Below are 18,870 nucleotides of genomic sequence, written 5' to 3' on the forward strand. Positions count from 1 at the left end.
GAGGCATAATTGACATACATGCATTACATTACATTTATTTCAGATATACAATAAAATAATTTGACATCTGTATATATTAAAAAATGATCACCACAATAAGTCCAGCCAACATTTATCACTCAGCCTCATTGGACATGGAATGTTGTCCCTCTCTTAAATCTAGAGCTGCGGGCACCTCTGTATAGAATTTTTTTCTTGTGATAAGAACTTTTAAAGATCTGCTCTCTCTGCAACTCTCAAATATACAATGCAGTATCATTAACTGTAGTCACCATGCTATACATTACATCTCCATGATGTTTATTTTGTTACTGGAAGTTTATCCCTTTTGACTCCCTTCACCCATTTTACTCACTCCCCACACCACCTCTGGCAACCATCAATCTGTTCTCTGTATCTATGAGCTTGGCTTTTTCTTTTCTTTTTAGATTCCACATATAAGTGAGATCATGTGTTATTTATCTTTGTTTGCTGACTTATTTCACTAAGCATAATGCCCTGAAGGGCCATCCAGGTAGTTGTAAATGGCAAGATTTCATTCTGTTTTATGGTTGAATTATATATATATATATATATATATTTTGCAGTCCACTGATGGACACTGATGGTTTCCATATCTTGGCTGTTGTAAGCAATGTTACAATGAACACGAGGGTGCAGATATCTTTTCAAATTCGTTTTTTTTGCTTTCTTCAGATAAATACCTAGAAGTAGAATTGCTGGATCATATGAAGAACCATTAGTATCTTGAGTTCACCATCATGGCCGTGGTAAGCTATTGGCCTTGTGTTTCCCATCCAAACAATATAATAAAAGATATTAATTATAGATAAGCTGCATTTGAGAAATTATTTTAAGATATAAATTTTGACTCAATTTTGAGAAATTTTGTTTTTTTTAACTTCAAGTTTTCTCAGTGCTTTTAATTTAGTAATATGAAATATAACTTTCCAAAAGTGAGATGTTGAATGCAGCAACTCTGAAACTTTTAAATTATGAAATAGTTTTCCAAAGGACTAGAGATCCCCAAGTGGAAGCATCATGAAAAATACATGACAAACTCTCTGAGAAAAGCCATTATTATATATCTTGAAATGACAGTGAATCAACAATGACCCTCTGCATTCCCTTCATATGTATTCACTCACCCAGTTATACTGGTTTATCTTTCATAATTTGCTTGTGTTTACCAAACCATTTGCAACCTCTTGCCACCATATTAATTTATGACATAATAATCTAATTGTTGGAAGTGTTAGCTAGGTGACAGTCCTCTTTAGCAACCCCACTATTATAACTAATTCTTGACTTCTTTCTTTTGTAACTTTTGAAGCTGGGACCTTTAATTCTCATCTGAGGGTTCAAGTCCATTTTAGACTTTAGGCTAGGATGATCAACCTTCCAATTTTGCCTGGGACCAAGGGATTTCCTGGTATGGGGGACTTGCTAATCTGGGAAGTTTCTGGCAAATGGCGATGAGTAGGTAACCCTAGGACCAATTTTGATAAGAGATCTTAGTGCAGTAGTTAGTTTTACTGCTAAGCTCCCGTGAATGCACTTCGACTTGGATTCAGAAGTTGAATTCTTGCTCCAATTTCACTGACTTGATTCCTTCGTGTTTCCCTATTCCAGAGTCCCTTCCCATTTGCTGTTTGGAAAGCCAATTCATCAGTACCTTCATTTCCTCCAGAGAATTGAGTCCTAACACTGAATGATAGCTCCTACAGCAGAACCTAAGGATCTCCTTCTTGCCAGGCTTCTCTGAAAAATTGTTTTTTAATGTCCAAATTTTTATTTCTTGTTTTTAGATAAACCTCCATCAATTGTCTATTTCACTTTGGAGGGTTTGCTAGATCTATTAAGATCCTATTGACACCGATTCTGGCCTTTCCTTTTGCTGGGTTTGCTTGCATCTGCAAAATCAAGATTCAAGGTATGGTATCAGATTTGTAGGTTTAGGAACTCTAATTTATTGCTCATTCAGCACTTTTCTTCTTCTTGGGAACTGATTTACTATTATTTTTAAATTGTGACTCAATTTACATGGAGTTAAATGCACTAATTTTAGGAATTACACTTTGAGGAGTTCTGACAAATACTTACACCTATGTAATAACTTGCACCTCTATCAAGATATAGCACATCTTCTCACTACAGAAATTTCCCTCTTGCTCTCATCACAATCTTCAACTGTGTGGCTCCCCCAGGCAATCACAGTTCTGATTTCCATCACCATAGAACAATTTTTTACTTTATAAGTGGGTTTATAAAGTAAATGCTCTCTTTTGTCTCATTTTTTTCACTTAGCATAATGTTTTTGAGATTCATTGATGTTATTGCATGTTTCAGTATTCATTTTGAAAAGGTAATATCAAAAAGTTTTTATTTCTAAGTGAAAGGACATCTTCTTATTTAGAAAATAAGGAATATTCCTGCAAATCTTCAGTCCTACCTCAAACTATAAGCATGCTATAAAATAAAGATATTTGTATATAAGAAATACTAAATACAACTCTGTGTTTTTGAAAATAAAAACTTGTACTCATTTATTCACCTAAAACTCTTCTTTCAAAAGCCTTTATGACTGATAGTACTAATAGAATTCAGGTCAGACTTCTAGACTAAATAGTTTCATTTGAAAACACTAAAAATAGTTTAAAACAGGGGATCCCTGGGTGGCTCAGTGGTTTAGTGCCTGCCTTCGGCCCAGGGTGTGGTCCTGGAGTCCCAGGATCGAGTACCCACATCAGGCTTCTGCATGGAGCCTGCTTCTCCCTCTGCCTGTGTCTCTGCCTCTCTCTCTCTCTCTCTCTCTCTGTGTCTCATGAATAAATAAAATCTTAAAAAAAAGAGTTTAAAACAGTTAATGTTTAAATATTTAATATTATAACAGAAATTGCCTCCTTTAGTATTGGGTATTTCAAAACTTAACACTCCATAATAATATTTGAGATAAAAAGTTTGATAGCTGGTAAAAGAATGTTATAACCTTACTGATCACCTACTAAGTGTAAGAAAATATGACAGATTCCTGGAAAAGGGAAATTTCAGGGAAAACAATGAATAATAAAGAAGATTAAGTTACAGTCAAGTTTGAGGTAGGATATTGTATAGTTATAAAATTAGAGTAATACAACATATAGTTTGGTAAACACTAAATGAAAGGGAAGAGATACTTTCATGGGAGTTTATGTGGTGGGTACAACTATGCATAAATAGAGTGCCTGCCAAATACAATGGTGTCAATAGGTATCTATTGTTTTTCTTTTTCTGTCTTTGATTAAAATTGTATTTTGGGGAGGAAGGGAGGCTCTAAAACAGATTGTGTTGGGTTGAGGAATTGCAATGGAAGTTTACGTTAGGATCATCTTATTGAGGACACTAAGTAAATAGTTTTTATTTTATCCAGTCAGAAAGGGGATTTATTTAGCGTTGATTTTTTAAAAAGCCAACTTATATTAAATTATCTTATTTGAGGAAATTTTCTTATAGTGTATAGAATAGATTTAAAAGACCATTTGATCATCTAAATATTACTGAAATGAGTAGGTTGGGAATTAAAGCTCTAAATAGTAAAATCAACCTTTAAATCTAAAAGCAGTGTTGGAATCTATTTTTCTTTGTAAATTGTACCGTCAAGAATTAGTACCTGGGGCGCCTGGATGACTCAATGGTTGAGCATCTGCCTTTAGCTCAGGTAGTGATCCCAGGGTCCTTCCTTGGATGAGTCCCACATCGGGCTCCCCGTAGGGAGCCTGCTTCTCTTTCTGCCTATGTCTCTGCTTCTCTCTGTGTGTGTCTCATGAATAAATAAATAAAATCTTAAAAATAAAAAGAATTAGTACCTAATTGAAAAAAATGGTTGGTTTTAATCTATTCATAGTTGTCATTCTTTTTTATTGCTGAATAGTATACTATTATAGGAATATATCATAATTTGCTTATTCATTCTCCTGTTGAAACACTTTGAGTTGTTTCCAGTTTTTTCTTTTCTTTTTTTACCAATTACAAATAAAGTTGGCATACATTTTTATGTACAAGTTTGGTTTTGGTTTTTGTTTTTAGTGGAAATATGTTTCTATTCTCTTGAGTGACTATCTATGAAGAGAATTGCTAAGTCATACTGTAGGTATATGTTTATCATTAAAAAAAACCCTGCCAAACCATTTCCCAAAGTAGTCTTACCATTTTATACTCACACCATTAATGTAGGAGAGTTCTGGTTTCTCTATTTTTTTAGCCAATAGTTAGTGTTGTTAGTCTTTTTAAATTTTAGCCATTTTTGTGGGTGTAAATTACCATTTACTGCAGTTTTAATTTGCATTTCTCTGATGACTAATGATGCTGAACAGTTTTTAATGTACTTATTAACCATTTATAAATATCCTTTGTCAAGTGCCTGCTCGAGACTATTGTTTATTTTTATCATTGGGTTGTAGGATATTTTTATATAATCTAGAATTTGTATTTGAATTTGATAGTATCATATAATACTATCAAGAGTATTTTCAGATTTTATCAAGACTATTTTCTTCTAAGCTGTTGCTTGTATTTTTCTTTTTCTTAATGGTGACTTGGATAAGTGGAAGCTTTTAATTTTGATCAAGTCTATTTTTTTTCTATTATGGTGCTTTCTGTGTCCTAAGAAATCTTTGCCTACTCCAACATCAGAAAGTTATTTTCTTCTGGAAGATATATTTTATTCTAATAGCTTTACAAATTTTAGCTTTTATATATCAGTGTATAATTTATCTCTAATTTTTTGTGTTTGGAATGTGAGCTAAGAGTTATGTTCGTTTTTTCTTTGTTGATATCGTTATTGAAAATTGACTTTTGTTATCAAAGCTTAGAATACAATAACTTGAAAGCCTGAATGCTAATTATATTGTACCATAAAATTGTTTGGCTAGTCAATATATATTTTTCCTTGAGATATAGTTTTCTTGTAGGTAGACCCATTTCCAAGACTAACAGTTAATAATCAACTGACTCCTATTGAACTTGAAATTAAAGTGACATCCAAAACTTTGTGTTGTCCAATGGATGAAAAAGGCAGAAAAACTCATCTAAGACTTTTTTTTTTCTAGATTCCCTCTTGAATAAAATAAGAATAGCAACATGAACAATGAAAACAAAACCTGATGTAGTCCCACACAATTTTATGATGTTTTTAGTGTCTATGACTGCTGCTTGGTTTATATCTGAAAGATACGTCTTTTCTGTTAACACATGGAAGAAGCTCCTTATTTATGTAAATATGCCAGTTTTAAAACAATGCGCAATGGTATAAAACTGAGCATTATTACTTAGTTTCAATAGAAAACCACCACAAAGTTGTTTAAGCAAAAAAGGAATTTGGTTAGATAATATAACTTGAGAACTCCAAATTGGTTAGGCCAAAGGTGAATTGAAAATTTTCCTTATGTAAAGAGAATATTTTAAAAAGAAAATATTTTAAAATATGGTAACTTTTTAAAATAGTGGAAATGGTTAACTGCTCTCATTCTAAGAGAGTATTACTTGTAGATGCTAAAACTGTACGGAGACTTGTAACAGTCAGAAGCAGGGCAAATTACTTTGATAAAATAGAGATACTTACCTCAAATACTAATTATACTGTTTGCATTAGTTTTCCAGAAATTACGTGCACTTAAAAAAGAAAAAGAACCCCTGGTTTTTAACTCGGATTAACAGTATTCTTTTCTTCCTCACATTCTAACTGCAGTCTAACTCAGCTTGTTGAGTTTGGTGTAGTGGGTATTTATTTATGATTTTTTAATGAAAACCAAGGAAACGGGGAAGAGGAATAGTGCTGTGCAGATGACCCCTGGGGTCCGGCTGGGACTCCAATAAATGCGCTCTTCCCTGCTGAGGTTATTACCATCCTTGTTTGTTTTGCCATTTAGAGAGACTACAAGTTTGCAAAAAGCTGAGCTAGTTGAAAAGCAGAGATCGACTGTCCTGGGGTGCTTTGGTCTGCAGGGGCTTGCTCCCCAGCCCCGGCGTGCAGCCGTGCGCAGGGCCAGGCCGCGCGGAGCTGGTTTGGCTGCAGAGGTCGCAGGGCCCGAGCGCGGCTGCCAACGAGCCCTTTTCCTTCCCGTTTTGCCTGGTCCTATTTCAGGGGCAAGCACAGTAGCTGTAGCCGCACATAGACTTTTTCCTCTTTCCCTTTCCCCCTCATCCCCCTCCCTAGACCTCTCTGGGCTTTGACGTCATGTGTGCTCCTTTCGGTTGCCATAGCAACCCCAGTCCCCAAGCCCTCGGTCCGTCTCCTCTGGTAGGTTCCACAATGGTACAGGCAGCATCACGCTGCACAATGGTTTCCAGGCAGTGAAAGAGGGTGATTCAGCAAGCCACTCTTCTTCTTCTTTTCAAAAACAAAAACAAAAACAAAAACAACCCTCCCCTTCTTTTTTTTTTATTTTTTATTTTTTATTTTTATGGGGGTGGGTGGTGCTTGTTATATGCTTACCTTTTTTTCTTTTTTCATTTTTACAATTTTCCTTTTTTCTCCTCAGCCCTCAATTCCTAGGGGCTTGAGTGACTTTAAGATCGGGCTTTCTTGGAAATCACCTGTCCATCGTTAATTTTAAACAATTTCCCCCTCCAAAGAATCTATTGCTTATTACAATTTGGAATGTGGTTAATGAAAAACAAGTAGGGAGGATTTCTGGGGCAAACACTGCTGGATCAGGATCGTAGTTCTCAAGCACGGAATGGTAGGTGGCTCTTTGCTCATTCTGGGTTCTAACCTGTTTTTTGGAGGGTGGGGTGATGCCTATTGATTGCTCCTGGTGGGGTGGGAGAGCGAGCATGGGAAAAGTGGGAGAGATGGGGTGGAAAGCAGGTTAATGAAGTGAAGTACCTCTGAGGCAAGAAGCCACCAGCCTTTCCTTCTGTGTGGAGCATCTCTCCCCAGACTCTTGGGCGTGTGGAGACCTTCCTGTTGGGAGTGAGGGTTGGCAGAGGGTGGGAGGGAGCTTTCTTATTGTGACCAGGGGTTTTTAGACCAATGCAGAGCTACAGAAGGGAAGAGAAAAACAGTGGGGGAGAGAGGGAGAGAAGGAAAGAAGGAGGGGTGGGGGGAGAGATACAGAAAGAGACAGAGAGACAGTGAACAGCTGTGCTTGTTAGAACTGCTGGCCTCAGTCCTATATCTAAGAAATGCTCTGGATTCCATCAAACACTAAAAAATCGTGTCTTTAAGTGTGTGTTCATGTTTACTTCCTGAGAGATGCAATTTAAACAAATATTTTGGAACAGATTTATCTATTTTTAGTAGGGAGTGGTATTTATATATTTTAGTTGCAAAACTAAGACATTACTCTTGCAGAGACATCAATCTAGGCTAAATTTGGGCTGGGGAGAGGAACACAGGACGGGGTCAGGTTAGAGATTAGAGGAAACATTGCCACTGCAGTCGCATAGGTAAGGGGTCCCTTTAAGAAAGTGATCTCCTAGTCACAGCAGGCAGCATTTTTTTTTTTTTTTTAATGGCAGAGTTCCCATATTCTGTGCTGGGATACTGTGTCCCCTAGAAATGTCAGAGCTCTTCTGAGAAAAAAAAAAATACCAGAAATGAGCATGGCAATACACTTACCAGAATTTGTGTTATTTGTGCCTTCAGCAAAATAAATGTGATTTATTGGAAAATCTTCCAGTAAATCAAGGTTGAGACACTTCAGGAAAAATTATATATGGATTTTTTTTCCTCTCCATTTAAATCTGGAGGCTGTCTCTGCCTTTACCTCCTAGCACATAACTTCCAGGTACTGCAATTTAGCTATCGATAAAGAATGGCCTATCCCATGGCGGTAGGCTCTGAAGGATCACAAGGTTGTTTACATGGGCTGTCTTTGCTGCAGAGCCCGACAGTGTCTGTACAGCAGCACTGCATGCTGCTGGTGTGTTGACGATAACTTTTATGAACGAACCAGAAAGAGGCAGGCTAAGTCATGGGACAGGCCACAGTTCAGATTGAAGGAAAATAAGTGCACTCGGTGATGCTAGCTCAAGGTCCAATTTCTCCCTCTATCCTTAGTCTGCTAGTTGTCAGACCCTGGAAGATCTTGCAGAATGGTGATCAACATAGTAAAAATGGTTGCAGGAAGGATCATTTCTCTCAGAGAGGCTTCTGTAAATCTTCTACCTTTGGTGAGCATATATGTTGTGAATATAGATAGTGATACTCATGAATGAGCTCACAAGCTTCTGACTTTACTTCGAAACCGTTGGATTTCAGGGGTGAGACAGCTTGGATACAGCAGTTTTGCTGCCTCTGGCATGTATTCCCTTTCCTACCTCCATCTCACTCTTAATTGACATAAAGTACTGGAAGAGCTGATTTTATTACACGGAGCAAACTGGATTTTCTCTTCCCTACCCCGGAACTAGCAAGTCAGATGACAAAGGTGGTATGACCTTAGAAATTAAAGAGTCTTCATGCTTCTGCATTTGCACATCACTCCCTCCTGTTGTAAAGTAGCTTTAATTTGATGGGCTCCTGGTGTTACAAAATCTTTGCAGTTTGGAAAAAAAAATCTTGATGATGAGGCAGTAAGAAATCATATGTACAGTGAGAAAATCAGCCACCTCCTGCTGCCTGCTTGCTTTGCTCCAGAACAGCATCCGCTGTTGGGAGGAGTGTGTTTGTCATGCTGGAAGGGGATGTTTGTGAACAGATCCCAGAGGGACCGAGTGTGTTTTGCTGTCATTGTCTGGTACGTCTGCACCTATTAGTATTTAATGGTTTCATAGGATGTAGTCAATGTTTTTCAAGGTTAGAATGAACTGAGATTCGATTGTGGATGCTATAAAATAAATGTATCTTTTTAAGTTACAGGAAAATTCATACAATTTCCCTTGTTAGCATATGTTATGGGAATATCATAAGCAAAAGGGATCTGCCTAATGTGAAAAAGCCTCCCATGTTTAAAGGTAAAGCGTCCCATATTTAAAGGTTTTTTTTTTTTTTAAGTTTTATTCTGGCTTTATGTAAATGAATCTATGTCTTTGAATGTAATCTTAGTGAAAAAGTCTTATAATACTGATGATAAAAATAAAGACAAATTGGGGGCTTTCTTGTTTGTTAAACATGGGGGCAGATGCTCTCCTTTCATCCTCTGGTTCTGGTTTCAGGTCACATTTCAAGCTAAAAGACTTTACATGGAATTGGTGTGTGCAAATCAAATGATTGCTTAGTTGCTTATTAGAATGATGGGTCTCAAGACAAGAGAGTCTTCCTTCAATTAGAATAAGAAGTAAACAAATTGACACTTAAAATTCTTTCTCCATGGTGTTTATTATTTCCTCTTGCAGTCTCCTTTAAGCTTTTGGTTGGACATTGCAACACTTTCAGAAGCACAAAGTGTCCAATAATGACAGAGAGGCTTATAAGGCTGTATTTGCTGCAGGCTGAGTATTTCCTCCCCACCACACATGCATCTCTCACACCTTCTTCTGAGGACCAGGACTTAAAGTTGGGCCTGTAAACTGCTGGGGAAATGCTTATTGGTAAAGGAGAACAAGATCCATGTATTTTGTTAGTATATTAAACGTATTTATTGCATTATAGAAATCTGAGATGAGACCCTGCTGAGATGAGAAAAGGTAAAAGATCATGCTGCATATTGATATTTCTCTTTGAAAGAGAAAATGTAATTTAGAATTGGAGCTGGAGTTTTCAGAAATTTGCCTATCTGTACCTATTTTCATAGCCAAGTTGTCAGGTTTTGACTAAAGATTCTTCAGTTTGAGTACATTTTGTCCTTGTGAGAAAATCAAGGCAAAGAGGGGAAAGTGAAAAATCTGTATGTTTTAGTTACTGTCCTACACACTCCCCTCCCCATTTCTTGTGATTCTTGGTAGAAACTCTAAATGGAGAACTCAGGTGATATTGAAAATCTTTAAATAAAAATAAGGGTTTTGGTTTGAGAAGTGGACTACAAATCTATACTTATTTTTGGTAAAGAAATCTAGTTGAATTGATGTTTTGGGTCCATAATAAGCCACAATGGCCTTTTTGCTGTTCTTATCCCTGAGATGTGAAAGCCACAGGCTTCTGGAGCTAATACTCCTAGGAATGGAAATTAAAGTTTTGAATGGAAAGAGAAATGACTGAAGGTTCCTGAGAAGCATCCCTAAGCCATAGTTGCTCTGAAATCCCATATGGAGTGCAGGTGGAAAGTGAAGTTCCCCTACAGGGACATTAGGCATTTGCAGAGTGGCCTGCTCAGTAATAAACAAGATTTTTGCTACATTTTGTGTGTGTGTGTGTGTGTGTGTGTGTGTGTGCTGTAGAAAGTAGGAAAAAAACCCTTACCACCCACAGTGACTTAAAAGACTAGAAATTCATCTTAGTGACTGACTTTTCTTCATAGAACTTGGCCTGCCTCCTGGATTTTAGATGTTAACCTGACTGGGTGCTCCATGTTCTTCCTGAACATGAGTTTTTTCAAGTAATTGTCCTCTTCTCATACATTGGAAATAGGATCTGAAAACACTGAAGGTGAAGTAAAGCTCTTGGGCCCATTTATTTGGTGAGGTTTATTCAGTGCCGGTACTTCCTCTGTCATAGCACTTATCACACAATGCAGTAATTGCCTATTCCGTTTCCTGTGTTCTCTACTGAAGTATAATCTCCATCAGGTACTGACTGTGTCTGTTTGGCACATTGTTGGGACACGATAAATATTCCTTGGATGAATGTCTCCCATGTACAGAGTTCTCCACTAAGTGCAATGGAAGGAAGAGTTTGGAGTCATCTGGGAGCATATAGTCATTTAGTGAGATGAGGTTAAGAAACAGAGATGGTATCTAATCAAGGGCTCATATTAGTATTTTGACAATAAATATAACAGGAATTCAGAGGAGAAAGAAATACACGTGACACTGGAGGCCACATTGGGATGTCTGGGGAGTAGGGAGGTTTGGTGGGGAAGGAATTCCTACTAGTCACTTGTAAGTACCTGGCCAGGAAAGGGACTGTTAGTTGGGACAGAGAGGAGGTTTATTTTGGGTATGGTGAGCATAGTTTCCAAAGCTCTTGAAATCAAAACTTTTGACTTGATAATGGCATACAGGTCTGTTTCCAGCTTTGGATCAGCTTCGGATCAACTTCAGTTTAGTTTTATTCTATTTCATATACTTGAGAGGTTTTTGAACTTCTCCTCCTGCTTTTATTGGTAAAGAACGTAACCCATCATTCTAATGAAGTCTTCCATGAAAAGCGGATTATGCAAACATATAACAGTGGAGCTGTCCCTGTTGACACTGAATAGGGTGCCTTATATCTCAAAACCAAATCCATATCACAAGGGCATATCATATGTCAACTAAAGCACTAATTATTAATTGGGCTTATGTTCAGCTTTTAAAATATCCAGCTACTCTGATGTTGGTAACACCAAAGTTCTTGTGCTTGTGATAAATTTGAACCGAGTGAACTACCTTCAGATCTTTTATTCCCTCATCCTGCATTCCATCATTCATTTCCAATTGTATTTGCCAGCCTTTTTGTTTCCTAAATGCAGATGAAATTCTCATTTAAGTGCTAAAATCAAATTCATTCTGTGTTTTTGCTTTGATTTTAGGCTAGTGTGAGGAACACCAACGGCAGGACCATCTCAGATCTTCGTTATGGCAACTCATGCAAGAAGCTGTTGAATTAGAATCATTTCCTATAGATGAGAAACCATACAAGCAGTGGTGAGTTGCGAATTTTAAAAATGTTCCTTTGCAGAAAGCATGTGATCTCCATAACCGCTTTGAATATTGCATGTGATTTAGTGTATGGATCTGAAGAAATACTGTTCAAAATAATTTCAACTAAAGAGGTGAAAATCCACAGGACAGAGTGTTTGATTGATGGTGCTATACAGAGGAGCATAAAGTCTTGAGGTGCATGGGTACATCGTAAAACACCATGATGCTACCACCCTGCACGATACCAGACTGCATAAGATAGCTGAAATGAACAATTTTATATGGCTGAGTAACAGTTGGGTAACAGTGGCTTTTATTGTTTACAACATAATTCCGTATTTTACTAATTCATTCCTGCTGGTAGAAGAATTGATTCTGAGCTAAATTATAATGCTCAGTACCTTTCAGGAATACACACACACACGCACACACACACACATTCCTATGTGAATAGAGGAGTATATAAAGAATGCCTATAATATATGTATATTAACATAACATTTAGATCCTTGGAAATAAGAGGAGAGAAATCACATCACAGTTTTATAAAACTCAATTCATAGACATTTACCCTACCCTCCTTTTGCCTAATATAACGATATTAAAAGTGGATCCAGTTTCTCTGCTAGATGGAATAATTTTTAAAACTTATTATTTTATAAAAATATCAGCACACACAGGCAGAATATTTTTTAAAATCAAATGCTTGATGCTTTCTAGTCACCAAAGTTAATAATCAATAGACTCCAGCAGAGATGAACCAGTTATAATCTGTCAAATAACTTCTTTGAGAAATAGCGCAGGACAGTGGTGCTTGTAACACTCCAATAGAAGCTGTTTTGAGTTAGTGATCAATATCTCTCTTTCGTTTGCTTAGTGGCTCGTATAACTCTGGGTAGATAGGCTGTCTTTTGAATTAATGCATAAGCTATAACTGCAGAAGACTGATGAAATTAACCCTATACTTATTTCATATCATGATTTTCATTATAGTCTGCTTACAGTTATATTGAGAAAGTAGATATAATAGTCATCACTATGCTGTGCTTAATCAACATGTATTAAATGCATGTTTGTTACAAAAGACAATAGTATGTTGCCAATAATCAACCATCGTGCATCTAAAGTAAGGGAAGTTTATATGGCTGAACTTAATATTTTGTGTTGTGTGCCACTCCCAGTGTTGTAGAGGACATATATTGCCCCATCTTAAACATATTCATGAAGCAAACGTTTAATGAGAATCTGTGATGTAGATACTATCCTTAACTCGGGATAGATGAAGATAGTATCTGTCTTAAAGGGACTTTCAATCTAAAGAGTGTGGTGCTTACAATAAAATGTGCCATTAATTAGGGGAGATATACTCAAAAAATGTGGTACGTACACGGCTGTTAAATGCGAAGATGTAGGGTGCTAAAGGAAGTGCAGCAGAGAAGGAACTAATACACATAGGATGGAGATTTGTCAAGAAGACTTCTCAAAGGGAGTGATATGTTAACTGAATGCTAAGGATAATAAAAAATAATCAGTAGAAGGGGAGCAGTGGGAATATTTTTCAAGGGTCCAGACGCTTGACAGAGTATGATTTTTTTAAATGAGCACTATGTCATTTACTGCGCTAGAGCATAAATGGAGGTGGAAGGAATGAAGCTGCAGAAGGGTACAGGAGATGTATCATGAAGGATCTCTTAAACGAAGCTAACAAATTTGGATTTTATTCCAAAATAAAGGACTTTTGAAAGGTTCTAAGTAGTAGAATGACATGGGGAGGTTTATTTTTTAATTTGAAATATAGCAAAGACATAGAAAAGTGTATAAGACAAATACAGCTTTAAGAGTAATTACAAAGAAAACTTAATTTATCCATCATTCATTTTAAGGAATAAACTCCCTGTAGAAACCGATGTACTTCTTTAGGATCACATGTGTTTTTTTTCCCCACGAGAGGTGACCACTAACCACTATCCTGCCTTTTGTCACAGTTGTTTCTTGTTCCCTTGCTTTTCTTTGTAGGTTTTCCATCTTACAATCACAATATTATGTTCTTAACTGATTTTGCTAAACATTGTAAGATTTTTCTATATCAATGCATATAGTTTATTCATGTAATTATATAGCATTCCATGAATATAACCAAATTTCTCCTCCGTTTTACTGTTGTGAACATTTGGATGATTTCTGTATTACTTATACTTGTATGTGCAAATAACATGAATTATTTGTATATAAAATATGTTTACATAAATATATTTATTAAATATAGTAAATATTTTTATTATAATTATACATATATTTATAATAAAGTTGTTTAAAAAATAAAAAAATAAAGTTGTTTAGTATATATACACAGTTGCTTGCAAGTTCTAGTATACAGATATGAGCACTTCTTTAGGATAAATATCAAGGAAAGGTGCTATTGAATTTAAGGGTGTGTGCACATCCCATTTTTCTAAATAATGCCAGAATATTGTCCCCAAGCAGTTATATCAGTTTACACTCCCATCAGCAATATAAGAGAAGTTCTATATCCCACCAACATTTGATTTATAAGTTCTTAAATTTTGCCCATCAGTTGAGTATATAATTATATGATGGAAGTATTAATTGGCTTTTTGCTGATTACTAATGACGAAGAACATCTTTTCATTTTTTTATTGGCCATTTGATTTTCCTCTTTTGTGAAGTGTCTGCTCAAGTGTTTATGAGATTTGTCTTTCAAAATAATAACTAGCATTTATTGAGTTCTTCCTGTGTAATAGCATTGTGCTAAGCACTTTGCAGGCATTTTATCTTCAAATCATCCGTATGATTTACAGATAAGGAAACTCAGATTTAGAGAGGTTAAATAACTTGGTAATAGTCACACAGCTAAGAAACAGTGGACTTGCCATTCAAGCTCGGGGCTTTCTGACTCCAGACTTCTTCAATTTTTTGGATAGTGTTTGGAAGAAGATTAGATTGGAGGCAGAGAAAACATCTAAGATGCTATTGCCAGGAATCCAGTTAAAAAAATCATAGGGACATAAATGAATCACCAATAAAACATAATGACAAAGTATCTGGACTCAGTAATGACTGTCGTGAGTGAACAAGATTTTTAAATAGTCTCAAGTTTCAATACCTGGTGGCTAGGTAAAGTCAATATCGGTCATACAGTGCATATTTGTATTCCAGGTGGTGTGGTAGGTTTTAAAAATTATGATTCTGTGATTCAATAAGAAATGAGTTTAGTTTAGGGGACCATAAAATTTTGGATGAAGAGACTATAGTGTTTATTTGGGTCCACTCTTCACTGTTTTAAAATGTGGAACTTGGTGTGAAAAGAGGTGAAAGTGCGTTATTCAAAGAGTCACATGTTACTAAGCCTCAGATTAAGAATAGATAGCAGGCTTGCAAAGAATACAAAAAAAACTTGCCTGATTTTTAAATTATTAAGTGAAAATATAATCAACATACTTTATCTGCCAAACATTTTTTTAAGTCAGTTGCCTCATTATCATTGTTAGCAGGTTTATTTAATGTAGCCCAGAATATTATCTTCTTGCTCACGATTCTCCCAATGAAATCACCAGATCTGATTTGCGATTGTTACCATGTAACTGCCCTACTTCCTTTGATATAGTCCATTGGCTATGCAATAAATTTCCTTCTCCTTAGCATATACCATATTCCCATCCACCCACATTTTAGGAACTGATTATCTTTCAAATTGCCGGGGGATGCCAATGTGCTTCATTCTCATAACACACACTCAAGTGTTTCTTACCTCTGTGATTTCCTTCATACTGTCTATTCTGCATATATTCACCCCACCCAACCTTCACTTAGTCATTAGCCATCTTTTAAGACCTTTGCAGATCAACAGCATGGGCATCATCTGAGGCTTGATAGAAAAGCAGTATCCCAAGTTCCACCCAGATCTGTTAACTCTGAATCTTTCAAACAAGATTCTGAGGTGATTTAAATTTTGAGAGATGCTGTTGAGACTCACTCTAGACTTCATCAGATGTTATCTCCTTCCAGAAACCTTTCCCGACTCCTCCCATTGGGGATTCCTTTCTAGTGTTCTCCCAGTAGCCTAGGCATATCTATCTCATTGCATTACCATGGTATTTTATTAACTGTTTATCTGTCTCTGCAACTTAGCTTCTGAGTAATTTGACCCAGATCTAATTATCCTTGAGTTTTCCATGCTAGCACAGTGCCTAATACAAGGCAGTGATACACAAATGTTTGTTGAATGATTGCTTGATGAAAGAAAAAAAAAAGAGTAGGAGATAGATGCACAGAAAGATAGAAACAGAGGCAGGAAAGAGAAAATTACAAGGAGAAAAGACACAAAACCCAAGGGACTACATGGAGAAATAACTAGACTACAAAAAATTTACAGAGAAAATTACAAGGAGAAAAGACACAAAACCCAAGGGACTACATGGAGAAATAACTAGACTACAAAAAATTTACACCTCTGGATACAATCAGCCTGACAGAGAGTCTACAGTCTTATTTAAGTTTTGAGGGATAAATGTGAATATTATTGGCCAACTCCTTCAGAAGCAAGGATTACCTTAATTTCTCATATAGTAACAGTTTAGTTTTATTGTCATTGTTTTTAAGTAAATTTTGCCAAAATTTATTTTATTTTCCTAAACAGTGTGTTCTATCTAACTAGTCAGAGACCGTTCAGAATATTGTGTGGAAGTAGACAGAGGATGAAGGTTGATTTTGAAGCTGTGCAGGAGACAGAAATAAGAGATCAGGGAGAAGAGAGTAGGCATTATACATAAAAGACCTTTCTTTCTTTCTTCTTCTTTTTTTTTTTTTTTTATAAAAGACCTTTCTGATAATTAAAATTATTTGTAAGTCTGTGCTTTTCAGCACAGTAAATTTTCCAGCACTGCAAGTATTTAACCACCTTCATGGTTGACCAAATATTAACAACATTTTAGAGGTGCTACTACTTGGTATGGGAGATTAAACTCAATGACCTCTATGGTCTATGGTTCTTATGAATTATGAGTCTCCAATTGTTAAGAGTAATACAGGAAGAATGAGGGTTATAATAAAGATTGCAATAGTGGATAACATTTATTGAGTGATTACTTGTGCCATTCACTGTTCAAAGCACTTTGAGTGCACTAATTCATTGAATCTTCATAGAAATCCTACTGAGCATTTCTATTTTACAAATGATGGAGTTGAAGGTGGGAGGTTTAGTAACTTACCCTACGTCATGCAATTAGTGTTGGTAGAGTCCAGGGAGTCTAACTTGGGAACACTTCCTTTTTTTTTAATCACTGTGTTGAATCCTTCTCAGTACTAACAGTGAAAGTTGGACTGAATGGAGCCTTAAAATTTTGATGTGATTTGAATTCCAAGAAATTGTAAAAACAGGAATTCCAAGAAATGATAATAACATAATCAAAGTAAACAGAGATAGAAATGAGCATAACGAGTTTGTAGAACCAAATACTTTACAAATGAGATGAATAAGAGGATATTCAGAAATTTGTCATTACAGTACAATTTTGCCTTGTTTATCAATGGCTACAAATAACCAAGATGGGAAACCAAGTCCTTAGGACTATTTCACTCTTGTAAACCAACATAACTAGCCTTCATAATGTATAAAAATTTAAAGGCTTTTCATCAATTGGTGGAATCTCAGACTATAGCTTCTTGGAAGATGGATTTGGGACTGTTCACTATTTGAGAGGTCCTAAGTAATTTGATGTCATGTCAGGAAAATAATAATGCTGTCTTTACAAGTCGGAATTTTACCGCAGCTTATTTGAAGAGTGAGTTAACATAAAAATTTTACCATATCTCAGATTCTTCATAGAGAATTCTGGGTATTCTAATAACCACTATTAGAGGAACTCCTATTAAAATAAAAGTATGAGATCTTAATGAAAATTTGTATAACATAAAAAACTTTTTCAGAGTAGGGCTGGTTGGAAAATTTAGTCCATAGTTAAGTGGATTCAAGACATGTAATTTATAGTGCAGATACCAGAAATATATATGCTGGATATTTAAAAGTTTTCTTTCTAGTTGTACTTTTGGAAGTTCTAGGTGATTTGTTTGTTCTTTAAATCCCACTTTTTTTTTAATACCTTAAGGCTTACTTTTAAGCTTCTTTAAATTTGAGAGTGAATATCCTTGACAATATTGTCTTTAGAAAGTCATTTATTAATCTTAAGAATCTGCGTTGAAATTTAGTTTAATAAGATTTAAAGACCTTGTACTCCCTCCACATCTCTAAAAATGTTAGGCAAAATCTATGTGAAATAGTGGGTAGGAAACAAATTAAAATATTTTTCATCTTTTATGAATTTCAGCCAGGTGTATCATGTCATATGTTTGTTGACTTCTTGCCAACCAGGGTTTAGGTCAGCAATGTGGAATGTCACAGGCAATCAAATCACATATGTTGAATTTCTTTTTTAGTCTTGATCCTGAGTACAAATGTCTGGCTCTGTATTATAATTTAAGGAGCCAAAACATCTTCTGGTTCTCTGCTTCTGAACCTGATATAATATGTGAAATTCTTACTTTTTTGGTTGAAGAGTATTCTTATTAAAATAGAAATGTTATGGGGGCATCTGGTGGCTCAGCTGGTTAAGTGTCTGCCTTCTGCTTGGGTCATGATCCCAAGGTCCTGAGATGGAGCCTGTGTCTCATTCAGGCTCACAGCTCATCAGGGAACTTGCTTCTCCCTCTCCCTCTGCAGAATTCCCTGCTTGTGCACCCTCACTCTCACTCTTGCTCTCTCTCAAATCAATAAATAAAATCTTAAAAAAAAAAAGTAGAAATGTTATGAGATAAATTGGTTGATTAGCTAACCTGGTAAGCTAACTTGAGTTAAGATGTGAATTGGTGATAATGGATATTGGATCATAGATAACATCCACACTTGGATTAGATAAGAGATTAAAGAAAGGGAACATATGGGAAAGATTTTTGTATGGGGAGGGAATCAAGATTGGTATCAAAGACAGTACTTTGTTGGGGTTTAGCAGATTATTTAAAAATTCTCATTGCAGTTTCTGGAAAAGGAAGAGACCTTGATGTGAGATTCTCATCCCTGCTCGCTCATTAATTAATATTCCCTTGGGCAAATCTTAACCTAGCTGAGCTTCTTCAACTGTGTATGAAGGAGTT

At 36.0% G+C, this 18,870-nt stretch overlaps 1 protein-coding gene across 9 annotated transcripts in view; it reads left to right on the plus strand.

Moving 5' to 3' along the window:
• The first annotated feature begins 707 nt into the window (after positions 1-707).
• The window catches only part of MAPK10 (mitogen-activated protein kinase 10), a 305,461-nt gene continuing 287,298 nt past the window's right edge, over positions 708-18,870 (plus strand). For 5 of the 9 annotated variants that reach the window (XM_038582221.1, XM_038582229.1, XM_038582226.1 and 2 more), the window contains exons 1-2: positions 6,262-6,719; positions 11,592-11,706. The gene's annotated coding sequence lies outside the window, so the exon portion shown is untranslated. Of the gene's footprint in view, positions 771-1,808; positions 1,934-6,260; positions 6,720-8,135; positions 8,155-8,467; positions 8,721-11,591; positions 11,707-18,870 lie in introns of those variants that run through there. The other 4 variants (XM_038582223.1, XM_038582225.1, XM_038582224.1 and 1 more) reach the window with 4 other exon arrangements.

This window comes from Canis lupus, chromosome 32, assembly GCF_011100685.1.
Source record: "Canis lupus familiaris isolate Mischka breed German Shepherd chromosome 32, alternate assembly UU_Cfam_GSD_1.0, whole genome shotgun sequence".
Taxonomy (NCBI): Eukaryota; Metazoa; Chordata; class Mammalia; order Carnivora; family Canidae; genus Canis; species Canis lupus.